Genomic DNA, 22,954 nt, shown 5'->3' with positions numbered 1-22,954 from the left:
TTGGTGAAGCATCTGACTGTTGGTTTTGGCTCAGATCATGATCCGGGGGTCATGCGATGCACCCCACATGGGGCTCCACACCCAGCACAAAATCTACTTGGGATTCTCCCTCTTTCGGTTCCCCTCCTGCTCATGCTCTCTCTCCCTCTCTCTCCAATAAATAAATAAATCTTTAAAAAAAATAGATTTTGTAAATGCACACCCATGACAGTGGGGGAAAAAAGGGAACAAAACCCATGAGGTTATTCTGAGATTATGTATAACATATACAAAAGATCAACGTCAACCAATACAGTTTTATGATACCAAACATGATGTTTTCTTTTAAATAATAAAATGTTAAAAAGTTAGCTCCTTATATTGATAAGTATAGTCTATGTAATAAAATAAATGTAATTTTCTTCTGCCTCAAAAAGTGGCATTCATTCAAAGAAAAAGAAATGACAAGACGTCCATCTCTTGTCTCCCTTCCTTCCCATCTCCTGCTCCTCTTCTGCCCCCCATAGACTGAACTCTTGGTAGAGTTCAATGAGGTCGGCAACATTGAGAGGTATCTCCTCAAGGAAGGTGCCGTAGAAGGCCTCAATATCTCGCGGAGTTCTCTGTCTTCTTCTGTCACCATGTTAGTAGCCAAACTGTTACAGCCATGTCTCTTCACCACAACCAAATCTGCGGATATAATTTTCCCTTTGGTGGGAAGCTCATAGTTGATGATGAAAGAAACCTGCTGTATGTCATAGCCTTTGGCTAGCCCGTCTGTGGAAATCAATATCCTGCTAGAGCCAGAGCGGAACTACCTCATGGTAACATCTCATCCTTCTGGTCTGTATCTCCATGCCTGATGGACATGGTGAAGTCTTGGGTGTCCATCTTTTACTGAAAAGATGAGCCAATCAACCTTCTTTCTGGTGTTGATGAATCTAACTGCTGGAGCCATGATCGAGGTTTCATACAAGTCACACAATGGGTCCAGCTTCCACTTCTCTCGTTCCACATTGACACAGGACTGGCCAATACCCTCCTTAGAGTCAACTCCTTTTTTTTTTTTTTTGGACCAGATTCTGAATGGGGTCCCTCATGAACTTTTTGGTCACGTCAGGCACTTCAGAAGATATTTTAGGTGACAGTAATAACCACCTGGGTGTTGCTATTGAGCTTTGGGGATATGTCATAGATCTGGTCCTGAATCTGTGGCTTAATGTTTCATCAGCTTCTCCAGTACAAACATCTTGATATATTTTGGAGACAGGAATCCCCAGTTTAGCATGTCAAACACACAATCTGGGGTACCCATGATGGTATAGGGAGCTTCCACCTGCAGATTCTGCACCTTAGCACACGCATTGGTCCCCTCAGTGCAGGCATGGCAGGAGGCACCCCAGGAGTCTCCTAACGCTATGATACCTTCTGTATCTGCTGAGCCAACACTCTAGTGGGTGCCAGGCCTGAGGCCTTTGTAGCCTTTAGATCCAAATCAATCTGTTGCAGAATTGACATGGCAAAGTGGCTGTATTCCCAGTCCCAGATGGAGCTTGAATGATCACGTAACAACCCTTGATCAAGGAAGAATGGCTCATTGCTGGGTGGTAGAAGGCTTCTCAAAACCACAGGCATAGATGTCACGGAGAAGGGACTCAGAGAGGTTCATGTCATCAAAGTTGTCAACAATCTCATTCCAGTTATTCTTGATGATGCCTTCAGGCTCCATCCCATCAGGGCCATTGTCTCTGGATCAGAAACCCTGACTCAAACACATGATCCTTAGAAACTCAAATCAACATAGTTCTTAATATTGAATTGAAGGAAAATAAAAACAGAAAACATACATTCCTTATAATAGAGGGCAGAGTATCGTTAAACATTCTTACTTACATTGCTCACATAAATTTGTTAAAACTCTGTACAAATAATCAATTCCATGTTCTCATGCCAACTGAAGGTTGATCCACATATTCTCCTTAAACACTAATTTTCATCTCAGTAACATTTTTCTCATAATTTTCATCTCAGGAACATTTTTCTCATAGTCTCCATCAGATTCTTTTTAAATGTTTTACTAAAATTATAGATGACAAAATTATACACAAATCATATTTCACTGACTGTGAAGATTCAACTCTTCTTAATTTAGGAACATATATTTTTCTTTATCGGTGAACTAATTTTTAAAATAACTTTTGCCCAGATGCCCATGTAGCATGTAATTATTACTTGTAAGAACTATTAAAATTGTCACTTTGTAGCAGACATTTTGAATATGTTTTCTTTATGTATTACATAAGCATGGCAAAGTTTCAACATTACAAATGTATATGTAACACATTGTACCAGTTCCCTTAATAAAGGCAAATGTGTTTATAAAATAATGGTGTGTATTTTCAGAAATGACAAGTATGTTTACACACACCCACCCACACACACACCTATTTATCTATTGAGACATCTCTCTAGACATAACTATTGATAGAGGTTGAATATAAAATAGTTTCCTAAATTATATACTTTCATATAAATTTTTTTCAATTTATAATAAATTTTTATTATTTTAAATATGTACTGATGTGGACAAATTACATTACTATTAGTAACAACAAAATATTTCATTCTTGGGTGCCTAGCTGGCTCAGTCAGGTAAGCATTATGGGACTTTTGATTTTGGTTCAGGTCATGATCTCAGGGTCTTGGACTTGGCCTCATGTCAGACTCTGTGCTCAGCAGGAATTCCATTTGAGATTCTCTCTCTCCCTCTGCCCCGCTCTCTAAAATAAATAAATAAATAATAAATAAATAAATAAATAAATAAATCTTTAAAAATATTTTATTCTTGATATGTTATATTTCTATAAATTATTTAATTAGCTTACAGGCATTTGAGTAATACTATTCAAGAATATGCTACTACAAATATGTCTGCAATATATCGAAATAAGTAGTAATTGTTTAAAAAAAAAAAAAAAGGGGAGGGAGGGGCAGCCTGGGTGGCTCAGCAGTTTAGCGCTGCCTTCAGGCCAGGGCGTGATCCTGGAGACCTGGGATCGACTCCCACCTCAGGCTTCCTGCATGGAGCCTGCTTCTCCCTCTGCCTGTGTCTCTGCCTCTCTCTCTCTATGTCTCTCATAAATAAATAATTAAAAAAAATTTTAAAGGGTTTTGGGGGATGCCTGGGTGGCTCAGTGATTGAGCATCTGCCTTCACCTCATGGCATGATCCCTGAGTCCTGGGATCGAGTCCCACATTGGGCTCCCTGCATGGAGCCTGCTTCTCCCTCTGCTTGTGTCTCTGCTTCTCTTTCTGCGTCTCTCATGAATAAATAAATAACATCTTTTTAAAAATAAATAAATAAATGTTTTGGTTAAAAAATTAAACTACAATCTAGATGTAAACAATAGCAAGGTTTTGTGTATGGTGTGTGTATATATGTATGTGTACTTATGGGAAAAAGGGCTAAAAAAAAAAAAAAGATGAAATTAAATAGGTTCTAATCTCCAGAGACTAAAACTGATCATATTAAACTTCAGTTTTTATTAGAAAATTTAATTTTAATGTTATCAGTTAAATATGTACATAAAATAATAAGGAAATTTTAGAGTAGAATATGTAGTTTTAAATATTTAAAAATAAATAAATATTTTACAAAATGAAACAAAGAAAATAAAAATCACCAAAATGTAGGTTATAGCATGTATAAAACAAGCAAATAAAAATAATGACAGGACAACATAAAACAAAACTATGAAATATATTTAAATTCATTAAAATCCAGTATGCATATGAATGGTTTAAGCTTAACTGATTAAAAGACACTACCTTCCTACTGGAATCTTACTGTCTCCTCTCTATGACTGTATATTTTGCACAAGATTTCTTTTTAAATGATACAAAAACTTAAAAAATAAACAGAGTGGAAAGATTGACTAAGTATATATGCCAAAATTAAAGTGGATATCATATTATTCGTGCTGGAAGAACTAATCAAGTTTTTAAGATGTATAGCATTGAAAAAAAGCAGAACACACACACACACACACACACACACACATATATATATATATATATATATATGATTTCTCACACAAATTGCCAATCCCATTCCTGTATCCTTTTGATATGAACACATTCATATTTGATCAGTTCCTTGTGTGCATTTTTCATTTTCTCTATTTTTCCTGTTCTCAGACTTGGAAACAGCTATTTCTTCAAGTCTCACCTCTTCATTATATTGGAGAATGGTTTTTAGAATCAAAATCTGGGTGCTATGTGTACACATTACTCTTGGGAGGTCACTGTTTCTAGATTATTTCAGTAGTAAAAACCTATGGAATATATACACTTTAAATTACAACTTAGAGTCTTATTTCTAACTCGAAGAAAGAAATAAGGTTTTTATTTATTTTATTTAGTACTTTAAAAGTACTAAAAGCTATAAAAACTTTATCTTAATACTTTTATGCTATAAAAACTGGTTTGAAATAAATTCAATATATTTACATACTTTTTTATAAACATACGTTATGGAATAATTTTAAATTCATTTATAATACATTTAATGCAGTTTAAAAGAATGTACTTTAATGTAGCTTAAAATTACATTGTCAACATTACTAACAATAAACCTATTATGCATTTTTACTGAAAATGTACCAAAAGTGCATTTATAGTTCATTTTGTTTATATACATAAATGTATATGTACATATATTTAAATCCATATAGACAACTGTGTTAAAGTTACTTGAACTGTTATCAATTTAATGTAGAGTTAGATTTTTCTAATGTTTGTATTTAATTTTGCATTTATTTTTCCTACTTTTTTCCTAAGATTTATATATTTACTTTAGAGAGAGCCAGTGAGGGAGTGGGCACAGGGGGAAGGACAGAGGGATGGGAAGAGAGAATCCCCAGGCAGATTCCCCACTGAGCACAGAGCTTGACACAGGACTTGAATTTATATAATGATTTGTATATTATTTTAATTTATATTTATATAACACATAATAATATAACTCACAGATGATTGTTAGAATTAAATGAGATTATATACAATGTGTAGAAAATAGTCTGACCTATAAGAAATGGTCAATGATAGAGCTTATTTGTATAGTTGTTACATTAGTTGTTATTAAAGCACTCCATGAACTCTGTTACTAGTAGCCAGAAAGCTGTACAGTAATTTCATGTTAGAATTTAGATTACATAACTATGAAAATGTTTATGACAAGAATTTTACTGTAATATAATAAGATGCAAATTTGCAGATAGTGTTCAATGTAAAAATAAGAGAATATTAAAGGAACATGAAGTATTAGTGATATTGAAAGTTTTGTGATAGGAAAAATAATTGTGATATACCTCATGTGTGTACTTTAACACATATTTTATTTAAGTAATAGATATTTATAATAAAATAGTAAATAAGGAAATAAAACCCAGAAAATCATACCGTATTTTCAAATAACGGGCTTAGGAAGTAATTCATCCTTTTTCTCCAAAATGCAAACACATTTGTAAAAACTTAAACTATCACTTATTAAGAACATAAAAGTGATCTGCAGATTTTGCTTAAGAACTTATGCAGAACTCCATACTTTGAAGGAGCATCTAAAGCCTTCTCAAATGAAATATCAAGGTTAACTGTTTAAGCCATCTAAGCCATCCCCTCCTTGCTGACTGCACAATATTTATCTTGACAGATGTCAGCTTTATAATGCTTGTGAGAAGTTTGTGGCTTTCATTACCTGGATTTACAATAGTGTGCAACAGAGGCTTAAATTGCACTATGAGCCATGACAGCTGGCAAAAACATGCCAGAGGATGACTTTGTCAAACCTAGAGAGCTCAAGAGAATCTTAGAAGAGTCAATGAAAAACATAAAAGTAGAAGAGCCTAGAGACAAAAAAAAAAAAAAAAAAAAAAAAAAAAAGACTAAGAAAAAGAAGAGGACAGCTAAGTCTCCAGATGCCTGAAACCATTCACAATATAAGTAGGGTGTGTGTATTCACTGTATGTGTGTTCAGTGGATTTATGTCTATATTTTATCCTTCTACATTTTATACCTATATTTTATAAATTGGTTTGATTTGCCTCAATTTGATTGTGAATTTGCCAATAAAGAAAGAGACACTCTGTCTCTTAGATAATTCCCATGAAAATAAAATATTTGAATACCATCTTTCAGTTAGCCTTTGCCTCTTAGAAATCTAAAGAAGAATGAAGGCCATCATTTATACTATTTATATCATTTATAGGAAACTGTAGGTTTAAGAAATAAAGATTATTCCATGAAGTAGAGAGGCAAAAGCAAATTATAAAGTAGAGTTTATTTCTCTAATTTGAAGACAATCAGAATATCCTCCTGTGGTTGTCACTGAAAGATTCTCGTTAAAAATAAACTGGCAGTAAAAGTAAACCTACCTATATTGACTTTGGGTACAAAGCAACAGTGTGCTTAAAACAGATATGACATTGTTTTCTCTTTAAATTTAATTGAAAACAATCTAAAATATTATGACATGATACTAAAATAAATGGAGCTCTCATACATCTTGTAAGCACAGTCATGAACAGTTATAGAACAAACGTTTCACTTAGTTTTTGGTTCCTTTGAGAGTCATTAGAAGCAACTACTATTGGTATTACTTCATTTTTCTCTCCCAATGAACATACTCAGATGTACTTTTTGAGGTTTATTAATGTATCAGATGCTTTATATTTATCCACAAGAGTCAGGAGCATAATATAAAGCAAAAGGATTATTTTTTAAATATATTGGCATTCTACCTGTGTAGTTGAAAAATGGAGTAAACATAGATATAGGAGTGGTATAGGGATTTTTATACTTTGTGATAGAAACTATATGTAAATAAAATAATTGGAGATTATTATAACAACACATAAGAATTAGTACCAAAGGAGACGAGACTTGAACATATGCACAAAGCTAAGGAAAACGAAGACAGCCTTGGTATTAGCGTTCTCCAGAGACACAGAACCAATGGGATGTATGCACAGATCTAGGAAGAGAGAAGAGGGGTGAGGGGAGAAGAGATTTTAAGGGAATGGGCTCCTACAATTGTGGAAGCCAGTAGGCCAGAGACTGAGAGAAGGGCTGATAATGCAGTTTGAGTCTTAAGACACTCAAGAGGCAGAAGTAATCCCCTCTTTCTCAGGTGACCATCAGTCTTTTTTGTGTTAAGAACGTCAAGTGACTGGATGAGGCCCACCCACGCTACTGGAGAGTAATTTGCTTTACTTGAAGGAAAAAGGAATTAAATATTAATCTGAGCTAGAAAATGACATCATGACATCTGAGTGGTATTCAACCAAATATCCAGGTTCTTTGGCCAATTTGACACATAAAATTAACCATCACACTCTCTCCTTGGGTTACTTTTTCCGTTCGCTGGTTGGTTGATTCTTGAACTAGTTAATGAAAGAGTTTGCAAGTAAAAGAAATTCGGTAGGTCACTACTCACTGTTTCTTACCTATCCGTAGTATACTTAGTAACCTATCTTGAGGTTGAACTCTTCATGATTATTTCACCTCAAGATATAACTAATCAAATCAAGGACACAGCACTAATTTTCACAAATATACTTAATGCTGTGATCTTTAGGACACTACATTAATGAGAAGTAACATAGACATTATTCTGAAAGTTTTATTTCTTTTTTCAGTCATGACTTTATACCATAAACCCTAATTGTATTATTAGGACAATCTCATAAAAAGATACCATTCTTTTTTTTCTGCTAATAAAAATATACTATTTCTTTCCCTGTTGAAAATTGTCATTAATTATGAAGGGGATTTAAAAAAAATTATGAAGGGGATTTTCCAAGGATGTCTATATATCAAAAAATACTGCTCAAAAACTATGAAAATCAAAGTTAAAACAATTGGTTGAAAAACTCACTTTAAAAATTTAGGAACATCCAATTGATAATTGAATGGATAAAGAAGGTATGTATGTGTGTATACATTTATATTTGTAAATATAAATATATATAATGGAATATTACTCAGCCATAATAAAGAAGGAGATCTTATCATTTGTAACAACATACATGGAACTAGAGGGTGTCATGCTATGTGAAATAACTGAGAAAGATAAATACCATACAATTTCACTTATATGTGGGATCTTAAAACAATAAAACAAACAAAAAGCAGAAACAGGCCCATAAATACAAAGAAAACTTGATGGCTGCCTGAGGAGAGAGTGGGAGGGACGGGCAGAATGGATGATGTGGAGTAGGAGAGAACTGCTTTCAGTTAGGAAATGAATAAATCATGGGATAAATGGTTCAGCACAGGGAATACAGTCAATAGTACTTTCATAGCATTGTATGGTGACAGATAGGAGCTACCCTTGCGGTGAGTGTAACATATTCAGCTTTGTCAAGTCACTATATTATATTCCCAATGCAAATGTAATGTGGGTCAGCCATACTTCAACTAAAAAATAAAAACTTACAGAAAAAGGAAAAAAATAGGGATATTCATATATGATTAAGATGTCAAAACCATTAGCAACTGGCCTCTTAATAACTATAATAACTATTTTCGAATAATGCATGATAGGCAGAGCAACACTGTTATCACTAAAAGAAGGAAAAACTGTAAGATGGCTCCATAAGCTCAGTTTTATGTCCAAAGATACTTTCCGGAGTGTGACAAGTCCAAATGGAGCAGAAAATCACACTGAGTTGAAACCAAAGCAATCAGTATTATGTTATTGAGGCTACTGTCTTAATGGGGCAAAAACTGAAGAAGAAATTATACAATGATGGGGCTCTAGGAATATGCACAGCAGTTGTCTTGGCTGTAGCTAAATATTAAGCTGAGATGTTATAGGAGGAGATTCTGCAAGACTAACCACTTCACAACCAAAGGGGGGGGGGGAAAGAAAGAGAAAAGGAAAAAGGAAAAAAAAAAAAGAAAAAGAAAAATAAATAAAACTACCAAAGAAGACCTATTGCAGAGATGTGAGCTGAAGAATTACTTGGGTTCAAAGTAGATGCTAGATGTTCAAATTCCCATGAGCTAGAGTGGAGAGATCTCATTTTACATTCCAGGCTTTCAGCCAACTCCCAGAAAAGCAATACATTAAGAAGAGTCACATATCCCTAGAAAAAGTAACCCCAGACTTATCTCAGCAAAATCTAAAAATAAGCTCAAAACAACAATGCTCATCTACAAATTAATCAACTACCTGCCAGAATAAAACTTCTTTTAAGAGAACAAAAGCCAAACATTAATAATCTAACACATGCAATGTTCAGCACAAAATAGCAAATTAATTAATTTAAAAAGAAGAGAACACCAATCAAAATACACAAACTCAGAATGATAAGCATGACGGGTTTTGCTGACACGGATTTAAAAATACTTTTTACAACTATGCTTAAGGATTCAAAGGCAAGGGGAATTAAAGAAAAAAATGGAGGACTTCAATCCAATCAATCAAGTGTATAAGAAAGAGAACCAAATATAAATTACTGGGCTAGAAACATATTTATATAGAGCTAAACAATAAGTTCTCTTGAAAATATGACCTTTAGATGAACTATTTCAGAATTACGAACTGAACTTGATACCACTTGAAATAAAAACTATCTAAAAAAATAGGAAAAAAGACTTTAAAAAATCAAGGCATCAGTGAATTTAGCCAATAACAAGAACTCGATCATATATGTATTAACATTCTCACATGAATAGGTAGAAATATTAGGGCAGAAGAAAAATATATTTAAAGAAATAATGGACGATTTTTTTTTCAAATTTTGTGAAATCTATGACCCTATGATTTGAGCTGCTCAACAAACTCTAATCAGGATTAACAGAAGCAAAACAAAAACACATAGGGAGATCACAATCAAATTATTAAGAAATGGTAATAGAATATATTAAACACAATCCAAATAAGAATGAGACATTACACGCCAGGAACAAAAATAAGGAATATCAGTAACTTCTCAGAAGAAACAATGCAAGCCAGAAGACTATGTTTTAAAGACCAAAGGAAGAGAGGATCATCAAAATGTTTCCTTATGCAGTAATAAATATGCTTCAGAAGTGAAAAGAACATCCACATCTTTTAGAGAAAGAAGGTAAGCTGACAAAATTTGTAACTAGGAAACTTAGAAGAGGAAATATTTCATTTAAAAAATATTTGTTTTAGAGAATGAGTATGGAAGCAGGGAAGGAGTGGAAGGAGGGAGAGAGGGAGACTCCTCAACCGGACCCCCCCTCTGAGCTCGGTGCTGAGATCATGACCTGAGCAGAAATCAAGAGTCGGATGCTCCACTGACTGAGCCACTTAGGTGACCCGAGAAAATACTTGAAAGGGAGTTTTTAATCCAGAAGGAATATACAATATAGAAATATGGTTGTAGAAAAAATATGAACACTATAAAGGATCTCTTAAAAATGATAGTGATATATATTGTGGGCTTTAATATATGTAGAGGTAAAATGCATGCAGATCTTCAAAAGAAGAAATAGGCAAATGGATGGATGCTCTTGAAAGGTTTTCATATTCTATGTGAAGGAATATAATATTAGTTTTATGTAGACTGTGATAAGTTTTGATTGAAAACTGTAATTCTTAGAGCCAATACCTAAATAAAGTGATACAGCTAGTACAAGATTAAGTAGAATATTTAAAACAAATTTAATTCTAAAGGAAGCAGAAATAGAAAAAAAAGACAAATATAAAGTTGGTAAAGTTAAATATATTGATAATTATTTTAAATTTAAATGGATTGTATACTTCAATAAAATATAGAAGTGTTTTATTTGGATCCAAAAGCAAGACTAACCTATATGCTATTTATAATACTTATATTTTATTTTATTTTTTAAGAAATATACTATTTAGATTACATTTTAAGTTTTTTTTTTAAGACTTTATTTATTTATTCATGAGAGACTCAGAGAGAGGCATAGATAGAGGCAGAAGGAAAAGCAGGCTCCATGCAGGGGGCCCAATGTGGGACTCAATCCCGGGACTCCAGGATCACAACCGGAGTCGAAGGCAGATGCTCAACCACTGAGCCACCCAGGTGTCCCATAATACTTGCATTTTAAATATAAAAACAGGCAATGACAAACAAAAAAGGAGAGGAGAACAAAACCCAGCAAGTATGAATAGAAAGTTACCAGGAATATATTACTGCTTCTATTATCAGACAGGAGAAACTGGCAACACCAAGAAAAGTTGCCACGGATAGGACAGATAGTTTCACTCTTCTGCACGTGGCCATCCAGTTTACCCAGCACCATTTATTGAAGAGACTGTCCCTTTTCCAGTGGATCTTCTTTCCTGTTTTGTCAAAGATGAGTTGGCCATAGAGTTGAGGGCCCATTTCTGGGTTCTCTATTCTGTTCCATTGATCTGTGTGTCTGTTTCTGTGCCAGGACCACACTGTCTTGATGGTCACAGCTTTGTAGGATAGCTTGAAATCTGCCATTGGGATGCCCCCAAGTTTGGTTTTCTTTTTCAACATTTCTTTGGCTATTCAGAGTGTTTTCTGATCCGATAAAAATTTTAGGATTATTTTTTCCAACTCTGTGAAATAAGTTGATGGTATTTTGATAGGGATTGCATTGGATGTGTCGATTGCCCTGGGTAGCATAGAGATTTTAACAATATTTGTTCTTCCAATCCATGAGCATGGAACATTCCTCTACTTTGTTGCATCTTCTTCAATTTCTGTTATGAGTGTTGTATAGCTTTCTGAGTACAGATCCTTTGCCTCTCTGATTAGGTTTATTCCTAGGTATCTTACGGTTTGGGGTGCAATTGTAAATGGGATCAATTCCTTGATTACTCTTCCTTCTTATTGTTTTTTTTTTTAAAGATTTTATTCATTTATTCATGAAACTCAGAGAGAGAGAGAGAGAAGGACACAGGCAGAGAGGGAGAAGCAGGCTCCTTGCAAGAAGCCCGATGTGGGACTCGATCCTAGGACTCCAGGATCACGCCTTGGGCCAAAGGCAGGCACCAAACCACTGAGCCACCCAGGGATCTCCCCCTTCTTATTGTTAATGTAAAGAAATGCAACTGATTTCTGTGCATTGATTTTATATCCTGACACTTTGCTGAATTCCTGTATGAGTTCTGGCAATTTTGGGGTAGAATCTTTGGGGTTTTCCATATAGAATATTATGTCATCTGTGAAGAGTGAGAGTTGGACTCCTTTGCTGCTTTGAATGCCTTTTATTTCTTTCTGTTGTCTGATGGCTGAGGCTAGGACTTCTAGTGCTATGTTGAGTAACAGTGCTGAGAGTGGACATCCCAGTCGTGTTCCTGATCGTAGGAGAAAGGCTCTTAGTTTTTCCCCATTGGGAATGAACTTTGCTGTGGGCTTTTCATTTATGGCTTTTATGATATTGAAGATGTTTCTTCTATCCCTACACTCTGAAGAGTTTTTTTTTATTTTTTTATTTTTTTAATTTTTATTTATTTATGATAGTCACAGAGAGAGAGAGAGAGAGAGGCGCAGAGACACAGGCAGAGGGAGAAGCAGGCTCCATGCACCGGGAGCCCGACGTGGGATTCGATCCCGGGTCTCCAGGATCGCGCCCTGGGCCAAAGGCAGGCGCCAAACCGCTGCGCCACCCAGGGATCCCAATCTGAAGAGTTTTAATCAGGAATGGAAATTGCACTTTGTCAGTTGCTTTATCTGCATCTATTGAGAGGATCATATGGTTCTTTTTCTTTCTTTTATTAATATGGTCTATCATGTTGATTGATTTGTGGATATTGAACCACCCTTGCAGCCTGGGAATAAATCCCACTTGGTTGTGGTGAATAATCCTCTTAATGTACTGTTGGATCTGTTTTAGTTTTTTTTTTTTAATTTTTTTTATTTATGATAGTCACAGAGAGAGAGAGAGAGAGAGAGAGAGAGAGAGAGAGGCAGAGACACAGGCAGAGGGAGAAGCAGGCTCCATGCACCAGGAGCCCAATGTGGGATTCGATCCCGGGTCTCCAGGATCGCGCCTTGGGCCAAAGGCAGGTGCCAAACCGCTGTGCCACCCAGGGATCCCCTGTTGGATCTGATTGGCTAGTATTTTGGTGAGAATTTTTGCCTCTATGTTCATCAGGGATATTGGTCTGTAATTCTCCTTTTTGGTGGGGTCTTTGTCTGGTTTTGGGATCAAGGTCATACTGGCCTCATAAAACAAGTTTGGAAGTTTTCCTTCCATCTCTAATTTTTGAAAGAGCTTCAGAAGAATAGATATTTTTTCTTCTTTGAACATTTGGTAGAATTCCTCTGGGAAGCCATCTGGCCCTGGACTCTTGTTAGTTGGGAGGTTTTTGATGACTGCTTCAATTTCCTTGCTGGTTATGGGTCTGTTCAGGTTTGTTTTCTATTTCTTCCTGATTCAGTTTTGGTAGTTTATACATCTCTAGGGATGCATCTATTTCTTACAGATTGTCTAATTTGTTGGCATATAGTTGCTCATCATATGTTCTTATAATTGAGTTCTTCAGTGTTAGTTGTGATTTCTCCTCTTTCATTCATGATTTTATTTTTTGGGATGCTCTTTTCTTTTTGATAAATCTGGCCAGACATATGTTAATCTTATTAATTCTTTCAAAGAAGCAGCTCTTAGTTTCACTGATCTGTTCTTCTGTTCTTTTGGTTCCTATTTCACTGATTTCTGCTCTAATCTTTATTACTTCTCTTCTCCTGGTGGGTTTAGCTTTTTTTTTTTTCTTTTTCTTTTTTTTTTTTTTTTTTTGCTATTCTGTCTCCAGCTCCTTTAGGTGTAAGATTATGTTGTATATTTGAGATCTTTCTTGTTTCTTGAGGAAGGCTTGTATTACTATATACATCCTTCTGAGGACTGCCTTTTCTGCATCCCAAGGATTTTGAGAAGTTTTATTTTCATTTTCATTTGTTTCCATGAATTTTTTTAATTCTTCTCTAATTTCTAATGGTTGACACATTCATTCTTGAGTAGGATGCTCTTTAACCTCCATGCATTTGAGTTCTTTCCAAATTTCCTCTTGTGATTGAGCCAAGTTTCAAAGCATTGTGCTCTGAAAATGTGCAGGCAATGATCCCAGTCTTTTGGTTCCAGTTGAGACCTGTTTTGTGACCCAGTATCTATGATCTATCCTGGAGAATGTTCCATGTGCACTCGAGAAGAATGTGTCTTCTGTTTCTTTAGGATGGAATGCTCTGAATATATCTGTGAGGTCCATCTCGTGCAGTATGTCATTCAAGGCGCTTATTTCCCTATTCTTAGATGACCTGTCCATTGCAGTGAGTGAGGTGTTAAAGTTCCCTACGATTTTTGTATTATTATTGATGTGTTTCTTTGATTTTTTTTTATTAATTGGCTTCTCCCCTGTTAAGGGCATAAATATTTATGATTGTTAGTTCTTGTTGGATAGACCCTTTGATTATGATATAGTGTCCTTCCTCATCTCTTATTACCATCTTTGGTTTAAAAGACAGTAATTTGTCTGAATAAGGATTGCCACTCCAGCTTTCTTTTGATGTCCATTAACATAACAAATGGTTTTCTACCCCCTCCAATAAATGATACCTAAACAACTGAATACCTCTATGTACAAAAAAAAAATAAAAAATTTCCTCCAAATAAAAGATATGCAAACAATTTTGAATAGACCATTCACAAAAGACAAAGGGAGATTGACAAATAGCCAACAGGCACATGAAAATGTGTTCAACATTAGTCACTCAGAATTTCAAATTCAAGCCATAATGAGATAACACTACCAAAGTACTAGATTTGCTAAAATCAGAATGCTTGACAATACCTGGTGTTGGCAAGGAAATAGAAAAAAGAAATCTCAGAGATTTCTGATTGAAATGCTCAATGATACACCCATCATCAGCTTGTTAATAAACATACTGTGATACCCTAATTTCACAGAATACTACTCAGCGGCAAAAACAAACATATTTTCATTGAAAAACTCGGATGAATTTCAGAAATCATGTTATGTCAAAAAAAAATCAACCACAAACAAGAAAACATTACCATATCGTTTATACAAAATTATAGAAAAAGCAATATTCTAAGGACCAAAAGGTGATCAGTGGTTCCCAGCAGTGAGGAAGGAAGGACAGAGGAAGCAGAGACCACAAAGGAGCCCAAGATATATTTTAGTTGGTCGGTCATATCATTCAGAAGCTGAAATTATGCCTCTTGCTTTGCAAGAATGGAAGCTCACTCTTGTCCATGCCTATCTTTTCTGTTTCCATATCACCTTCATGTACAATGGCTACTGATGTGCTTCCACTCCTAATAGCAACTGCATCTTCTTATCAAAGGTCCTGCCCGTAAGCTGCCTAATCACATTTTCCGTGGTTTAACAGGTGGGTCAACCAGCATGCCCTCAGCCTTTTGTAACCCAGTGATTGACAAATGCGTCAGCTCCTCTCTATCTTGTCAAAGCCACTCTGAATTGTTTCTTACACTGTTTCAAGAGATCTCTGCACAAGGAAACTAAAATTTTCCTACAAAGGACTTTGTCTTTATTAAACCTTGCCTCGGATGAACAATTTCCTAGCTCTCCTTCTGATTTTCACTAGAAACCTCTTAATACACTACTTATATGTAAATGTTTAGCCTTGGATTTCCATTGATATAACCCAACCTGAGAAAAAGAAGACATTCTTTGGTGCAATTCACAAGTCTCACAAGTTGTAAGAAGAAAATCCAATTAGACTCAGATAAAGTTTAAAATAAAAATGAATTGTGTTGGTAGAAGTGCCCCTGGACTGTCAAGATTCTCATGATCTCTTATAAGTCTTTTTTCCTTATGTCATCCTGTATTTTCTTCTATTGCAGAAGAAAAACTTCTTCTACACAATATATGGGGAGATGGGGAAGGAGAAGCAAATGCATCACCACCAGGGAATATCTGAAACCAACTCTGTTTGCAAGTTCAAAAGTGACAGTGAAGGACTTTATTACTAAGCTGCTGTATTTTAGGGAGCTAAAGTTAATCTTTCTGTGTTTGTTTTAAATATTGCTTTCTCTTTCTAATGTATTTCAATAGAAAAATACATACTGAGATACACTTCAGCTACTGGCTTCTTTGAAAGACAGGGAGCATGCTGCATTGTCTATGGCAGGCATTTATTAAATATTTGTTAATTTCTTGTTGAATTATGGTAAAAAGTAGTTTAAAAGAAAAAAAAATGAAAATCTTTTAGTAGAAATCTGTTAAGTGAAAAGATGTCCGTAGTGTTTATAAACAAATGTGGGCAGCCCCGGGGAGCTCAGCGGTTGAGCAGCACCTTAAGCCCAGGCCTGACCCTGGAGACCTGGTTGAGTCCCACGTCGGGCTCCCTGCATGGAGCCTGCTTCTCCCTCTGCCTGTGTCTATGCCTCTCTGTGTGTGTGTGTGTGTCTCTCATGAATAAATAAATAAAATCTTAAAAAAATGCATTTTACATGATTCTTAGGTTGTAGAATCCAAGTTTTTCTAACCCATGTGTAGGTACTGATCTTCATTGAATGAGAAGAGAATAGCAAGAAAGCAACAACGAGTTGATTTTTACTTGGTTGTTTGATTTCATTTTGTACAAAAACAGTGTATTTGAGTGTTTTTCACATTCATATTTTTATTAGTAAATGTTTCATAAGGTATTTAAATAATTATTTTCTATTAGGAGGATAATCAACTGAACGGAAAAATGGAAAATGTTGAAATACCTTTATCTAGAAGAAATTATAAACAGTAGAGCTATCTCTTTAAAGTAATACTGACTATAAATTTTCTTCTCCACTACTGGGATTATGATTAGAAATATACACCAGATGCTTATGAGGTTTTCGTTATGGCATCAAAATCCATAACCACAAAAAATAAGTATCAATATTGTGAAATAATCCCTGAATGACTTAATGTGATGTTGAACTATGTGATGTCTTGGAGGCATATAATTATGAAGATCCTGCTCATGACAATAATGATAGCAGCCAATGAGGGGAAAAGTAGGGAAGGAAAAGGTAGCAGTGAAGAATGAAGTGGGGAAGGGAGGATGAAGAGAAAATGTAGGAAATGTGGTGAAAGAGGATGTAGAAACTAGGTGTGGGGGGAAGAAAAGAAAAAGTATTACTTTATTAATTTTATTAAAATTAGTGGAACATCTTAGTAGCTACTTTATTCATCCTTAAGAATTTAGAAAATTACCTTTAATTTCACTCAGTACTTTTCTTGATTTCTTTGTATATGAGGATATGAGGGGGTTTTTTTAAGTAAGGAATAAGACAATGTATTTTTTTTTAATTTTTATTTATTTATGATAGTCACACAGAGAGAGAGAGAGAGGCAGAGACATAGGCAGAGGGAGAAGCAGGCTCCATGCACCGGGAGCCCGACGTGGGATTCGATCCCGGGTCTCCAGGATCGCGCCCTGGGCCAAAGGCAGGCGCCAAACCGCTGCGCCACCCAGGGATCCCCAAGACAATGTATTTAATAATTAAGATTCTAGTTCCAAAATGTGTCTTGTGATAAATATCAATATATATATCTGTATCTATATATAATATGCATACATTTAGATAGCCTTATATATTTTTTTCCATATGCATAAATATGTGCATTATATAGACATTGAATCAACCAATTTTCTTTCTATAACAAACTACATTTTCCTTCATTAAAATTAAAAAAAATCTCACATAATTTTGCACACATATTTTGAAAGAATCATATTATCTGCCACGAACATTGGATTTGGTAGCTCTTTTCTCATTAGTCTCACACATAGACAGTATATGATTTCACCCTTAGCAGTCTGTATAATGCTTGTTATTGCTTTTGACATTGATAATCAGCAAGTTAATTTCTTGGGAGTATAGACAACATGTGCCAATATACAATCAGGGAATAAAGGGCATATCCTGAGGTGGCATTACAGGGAAAGTATTCGAAAATTAAGTCAAACTTGAAGTAAGTGGTACCAAGAGAGTAATACAAATTGAAAAGTGATAAAAAGCCTTATAAATGGCTACTTTGCAAGATAAATGCACAACTAAGCTAGCATGAGACACAAATATGCATTAGAAGACTGAATTTCCCATGAAATATGTAAAATGTCTGTTACTTTTTGGGCTGGCTTCTAAGAGTTCATTAAATCTTTAGAGAGATCATTCTATTCTCCTCGCATAGTTCAATGACATGAAGGACAAGGAATGCTGGGTATGCAGATGATAATTAAAAAAATGTTGTCAGTGTTCAACATTCTAAACTTCCAAGCTAGACACAAAGTTTAAAGATTCTCAGAACCTGGGGATACTTCCTCAGCAAAAGTTTTGCATTATTTTTCAGAAAAAGAACAAAAAGGTAACTCAAACAAACCATCAAGGTATTGATTACTGTATCTACTAGGCCAAAGACCTTGCTGCAGTTGGGCCTACACTGCAAATTGTCTGTTCTTCCTAGGAAACCTCGCGGGTTAGTGTGGAGTCTCCAAAATAGCTGAATATGCAAAATGCATGTTCCTGTTCACTTCTTCCAAGTCCTTTTTATCAAATTCAGGTTATGCTCCCAGGGACCTACTTCCTCCCAGGTAATTTGTCTCAAGGATGAGATTTTTTCCCTCATTAAACAAATGTAAAACTATCAGAAATTAAAAACTTGTTTAATTAGATTATGTCTCAAAGTACAGATTTAATTTTACCATTTAAAATAAACTATTTTGGGATGTCTGGGTGGCTCAGCAGTTGAGTGTCTGCCTTCAGCTCAGGGCGTGATCCTGGGGTCCTAGAATTGAGTCCTGCATGGGACTCCTCACAGGGAGCCTGATTCTCCCTCTACCTGGGTCTCTGCCTCTCTCTCTATGTCTCTCATGAATAAATAAATAAAATCTTTAAGGAAAAAAACCAAACTACTTTAATTCTATAAATCTTGAATGTTAATACAGACTCGCTTTTTGCTAAGGATGATAGTAATACTTGCATGTAACTCCTCTTGTTTTTCTTATATAGTAAGCCAAAATATACTATCTAATTTTAAATATCATAACAAATTAAAATTCTATCAATCGTTTTTTTTTTTCTCCTAGAAGATAATAAAGATTATTCTACTTGCAGTTTAGAAGAAAGTTTGTGTCATTTTAAATCCAACTCTGGGGCAGAAAAAGTAATCAGAAAAGTTAACAATTAGTTTCAAAAATGCCACTGAACCAAAAATTATACAAAAATAAAGGACTAATATGTAGAAAGAATTGCTTATTTGAAAAAATATAAAACTATAGATATTCTATAAATTGTCAAAGGACCCTACCTGCAAAAAATAAAATAATGAACTGTGGTAGAGATTAGACATTAATTTCTTATAAAATCAAATTAAAAAAAAAGCATATGGAGGTGATTTTCCCAGAATATATAATAAACCTGTATATGCACAGCCACACATTAAAGCCAAATTTACTCATGAGACTAATGGGGGAAGAAAGGAAAACCTTGGCTACACTTGTTTTAATGATAAAAAATTCTGGATAATTGAAATGTTTAGAAAAAGTTGACAGGTAGTAACATTCATGCAGCACTCACAAATGCATGCATAATAAATGCCAAGCAGTAAAACAACTAAGTAATTATGTGCACAGCAATTTGAATAGCATGATGTTCAGTAAAAGAGAAGTGCAGAAAACCTGTATTTTTAAAATATCCATTCATAATGAAAATACTGAGATCCCTTTAAACTAACTTTGCTACTTTCCGAATTCCATTTTTATGTATTGTCTATTTAAATGGCCTATACACAACTTACTCTCAAAATGTTATTAATTTATTATCAGAAAGTAATTTATTATTTCATAAAGCATGCAAGTTGTGCTTGTGATCTACATTAACACAGCTAATGTTAAGTAGCTAGTTGTATGATAGCAATAGTGCTATTAAAATATGTTGATACACAAAGTACTCATTAAATTTTCTAAGATTTGTGTAAGGTAAGTCTATTATATGAGTTATACAAAGACACAAAATATCATATCCCTAAGTTATTTTACCAATCAAATTTCTGAGGTAGCATTGCAAATCAGCTTTGGTACTTAGAAAATTGAATATAAATGCCCTCCTTCAGGTCTTTTGTAATCAAAGAAACAGAGTAACAGACAGGTCAAAGATTGAGTCTACAAAATATATTTTCTAGAAATTATTATTTCAAGACTCACAATGACTTAAAAAAAAAAAAGACTCACAATGATATGAACACTTATACCATCCAGTACATTTTGTGTTTTTGTGCCATGTCCTTAACAGTGTTATTTTCATGCAATATAAAGATTTTGTATGTTGTTGAATATGTGGTATCATTAAATGCTTTAAAATAACATATAATGATTGTTCCTACCCTTTGCCAAACACGTGGATAAAAATTTTAAAAGTACAGTTAATCATGCAACTGTTATTAAGCAGGTGGCAATTTGGCATCGTGAAGATAAACCATCTGGTTGATTGACTAAAATTTCGAACTTGTCATAGATCTCCATAGCATATAAATGTGTCAAAGATTCTCAACATTAAAAAAAATAGCTTTACAGTCATATTTTAAAATCTAGTGATGCATATAGTATAGGATTTTATAAAAGCTTTTAAAATACTTAATGTTTGCCAGGTTTGAGATTTTTCCCTTGTTATTTTGCACATATGATTTCTTAGAAAATGGACAGCTTGTTTTCTGTAATTGTATTCTATGCACGTTTAATTCCTCTTCACTTTGTGCTTTTAGCTTGACCCATATGCATTAGTGGCCACCTTGGTGTTAAAAGAGTTATACAGTTTCAGTGACTGATTACTATCCCACTAAACAGAGAATTTAAACTTAATGTATCTTAAAATATTTATTCTTTTGTATTCTAAAAAAGACCTTTTATTTCTATGATTTAATACATCTAATTTTAAAATAATATATATTATATATACATTTATGTATGTAAAATGTTACATGCATACTTTTATGATATGTATATGTTACATATATGACATGTATTTCGTATATTACATGCATAAGTTATATTGTATATATACCAAATATATATATATAATAAATGTGTGTGTAAAATCACTATCAAAATTCTGAGAATATTAAAGAGAATCAAGAGACTATAAGCTAGCAGCAACAAATATGAGAAATAACCACAATTAAATTTCTGGAAATATACACTCAAACAAGGTTTTGTTTGCATATATATGCACATGTGCACACCCGATCATGTATTTCAATTTTGTACTTTCAAAATTCTAACCAAAATTGAATTTCAGAATTTCAGATTTTTTTCCAAGTTTTTATTTAAATTCTCGTTCATTAACTTATAGTATTAGTTTCAGCAGAATTTACTTTTTTACTTACAATTTAAAGGTTATTTTGGAGTAGCAATTTCTTTGGAAACATGTTTCTTTTTTTAACCTGTAAAGAGAAATATACAACTTACTATTTGTAGGTAGCCATAGAACATTTAAGAATATTTTTAAGTACTTTGCATATTAGTTACAGGAATAATGGAGGCAGAACTTATGTCAAAGTAAAATGGACTTTTCACATAATATATATGTTTTAATTTAGAAAACACTTTCCTCCCTTTACCAGTTATCTGCATTTTCTTTAAATGTTTTATTTATTTATTCATGAGACACACAGAGAGAAAGAAAGTCAGAGACACAGGCAGAGGGAGAAGCAGGCTCCATGCAGGGAGCCGGATGTGGGACTCGATTCCGGGTCTCCAGGATCATGCCCTGGGCTGAAGGTGGCGCTAAACCGCTGAGGCACACAGGCATCCCAATTATTTTCATATTTTAAGTGTGTGCCATTTTTCTCCAATAAAGTATATATTCTTTCAGATGAGAAATAAATTATGTCTCATTCATCTTTGCATTTCTTTGTAAAGTGTATATTAGTTGGTGAAATTTTTATTGAATTAAAGAATACTACTCTGATCTAGCCATTGGATTTATGTGCAGATGAGAATGAGATACGTTCTATTTCTCTTATTATTTCAAGTATATCCATGAGTACCTGTTTTTGGCACCACATCTGTTTGTTTTTATTGTGGAACTAACAGAATTGTCTCTGTTTATACTATTTTGCTAATCCTACTATGTCTGTTTTTAAATAGTGAATAGTTGTTATTTTTAACAGTATTTTTAAATAGTGGATATTTGCTGTTTAGTTGTTATTGATAAAAACCAAAGGACACTAATTTACTAAAAGTAAGATAGCATTAGAAGTCAAAGAAGATGGTGGAGTCGGGGGATCTTGAGCTTACTTCCTCCCACAGGCATACTGAAGTTACAACTGCATATAATGTAACTCACTCTGAAAATGACCTGAAGATTAGCAGAACAGCACTTCCACAGCTAAAGACATAAACAGAAAGCAACAATGAGAAGGCTAGGAGGGGCATAGACATGATTGGGAAACCAACCCCCTGTGCAGTGACCCACAGCAGGAGATATATCGCAAACACGGAGATTCTCCTTGAGGAGCAAGAGTATCCAGACCTACATCAGGGCTGGACACCCCACCTTGGGGATCTGCACCAGGAAGACAAGCCTACAAGTCCCATAATGTCTGGCTTTGAAAATCAATGGGGCTTAACTTCATGAAACTGAGGTTTATAAGAAACTCATACTCTGCTCTTAATGGGCCAGCACACTATATCACTTGATCTGAGACCCAGCACAGAGGCAGAAATTTCAGAGCCTGGGTTGTAGGGGAAGGCCGTTTGTAGACTAATTTTAAGATGTGCTGGATGGGCAAGAAACTGTAAGAATTTTCTCCAGGAATGGAAGTTGGACACCATTTTCTTGCCTTCCTTTCAGCTGCTTAATTGGCCCAGGGATGGTGGAACCCATTCTCACACTTCCATTTACATGCTGCTTGCCCATCCTAGTACTACTGTGCAAACCAGCCCATATAAGCAAACATAACTTTGCAGAGTGCAACACA

At 34.6% G+C, this 22,954-nt stretch overlaps 1 pseudogene; it reads right to left on the bottom strand.

Moving 5' to 3' along the window:
• Positions 1-422: 422 nt before the first annotated feature.
• Positions 423-22,893, bottom strand: LOC129520957 (eukaryotic initiation factor 4A-I-like; annotated as a pseudogene).
• Between the last annotated feature and the right edge of the window lie 61 nt (positions 22,894-22,954).

This window comes from Nyctereutes procyonoides, unplaced genomic scaffold (assembly GCF_905146905.1).
Source record: "Nyctereutes procyonoides isolate TBG_1078 unplaced genomic scaffold, NYPRO_anot_genome, whole genome shotgun sequence".
Classification (NCBI taxonomy): Eukaryota; Metazoa; Chordata; class Mammalia; order Carnivora; family Canidae; genus Nyctereutes; species Nyctereutes procyonoides.
This window is presented reverse-complemented; position numbering and strand designations above follow the sequence as displayed.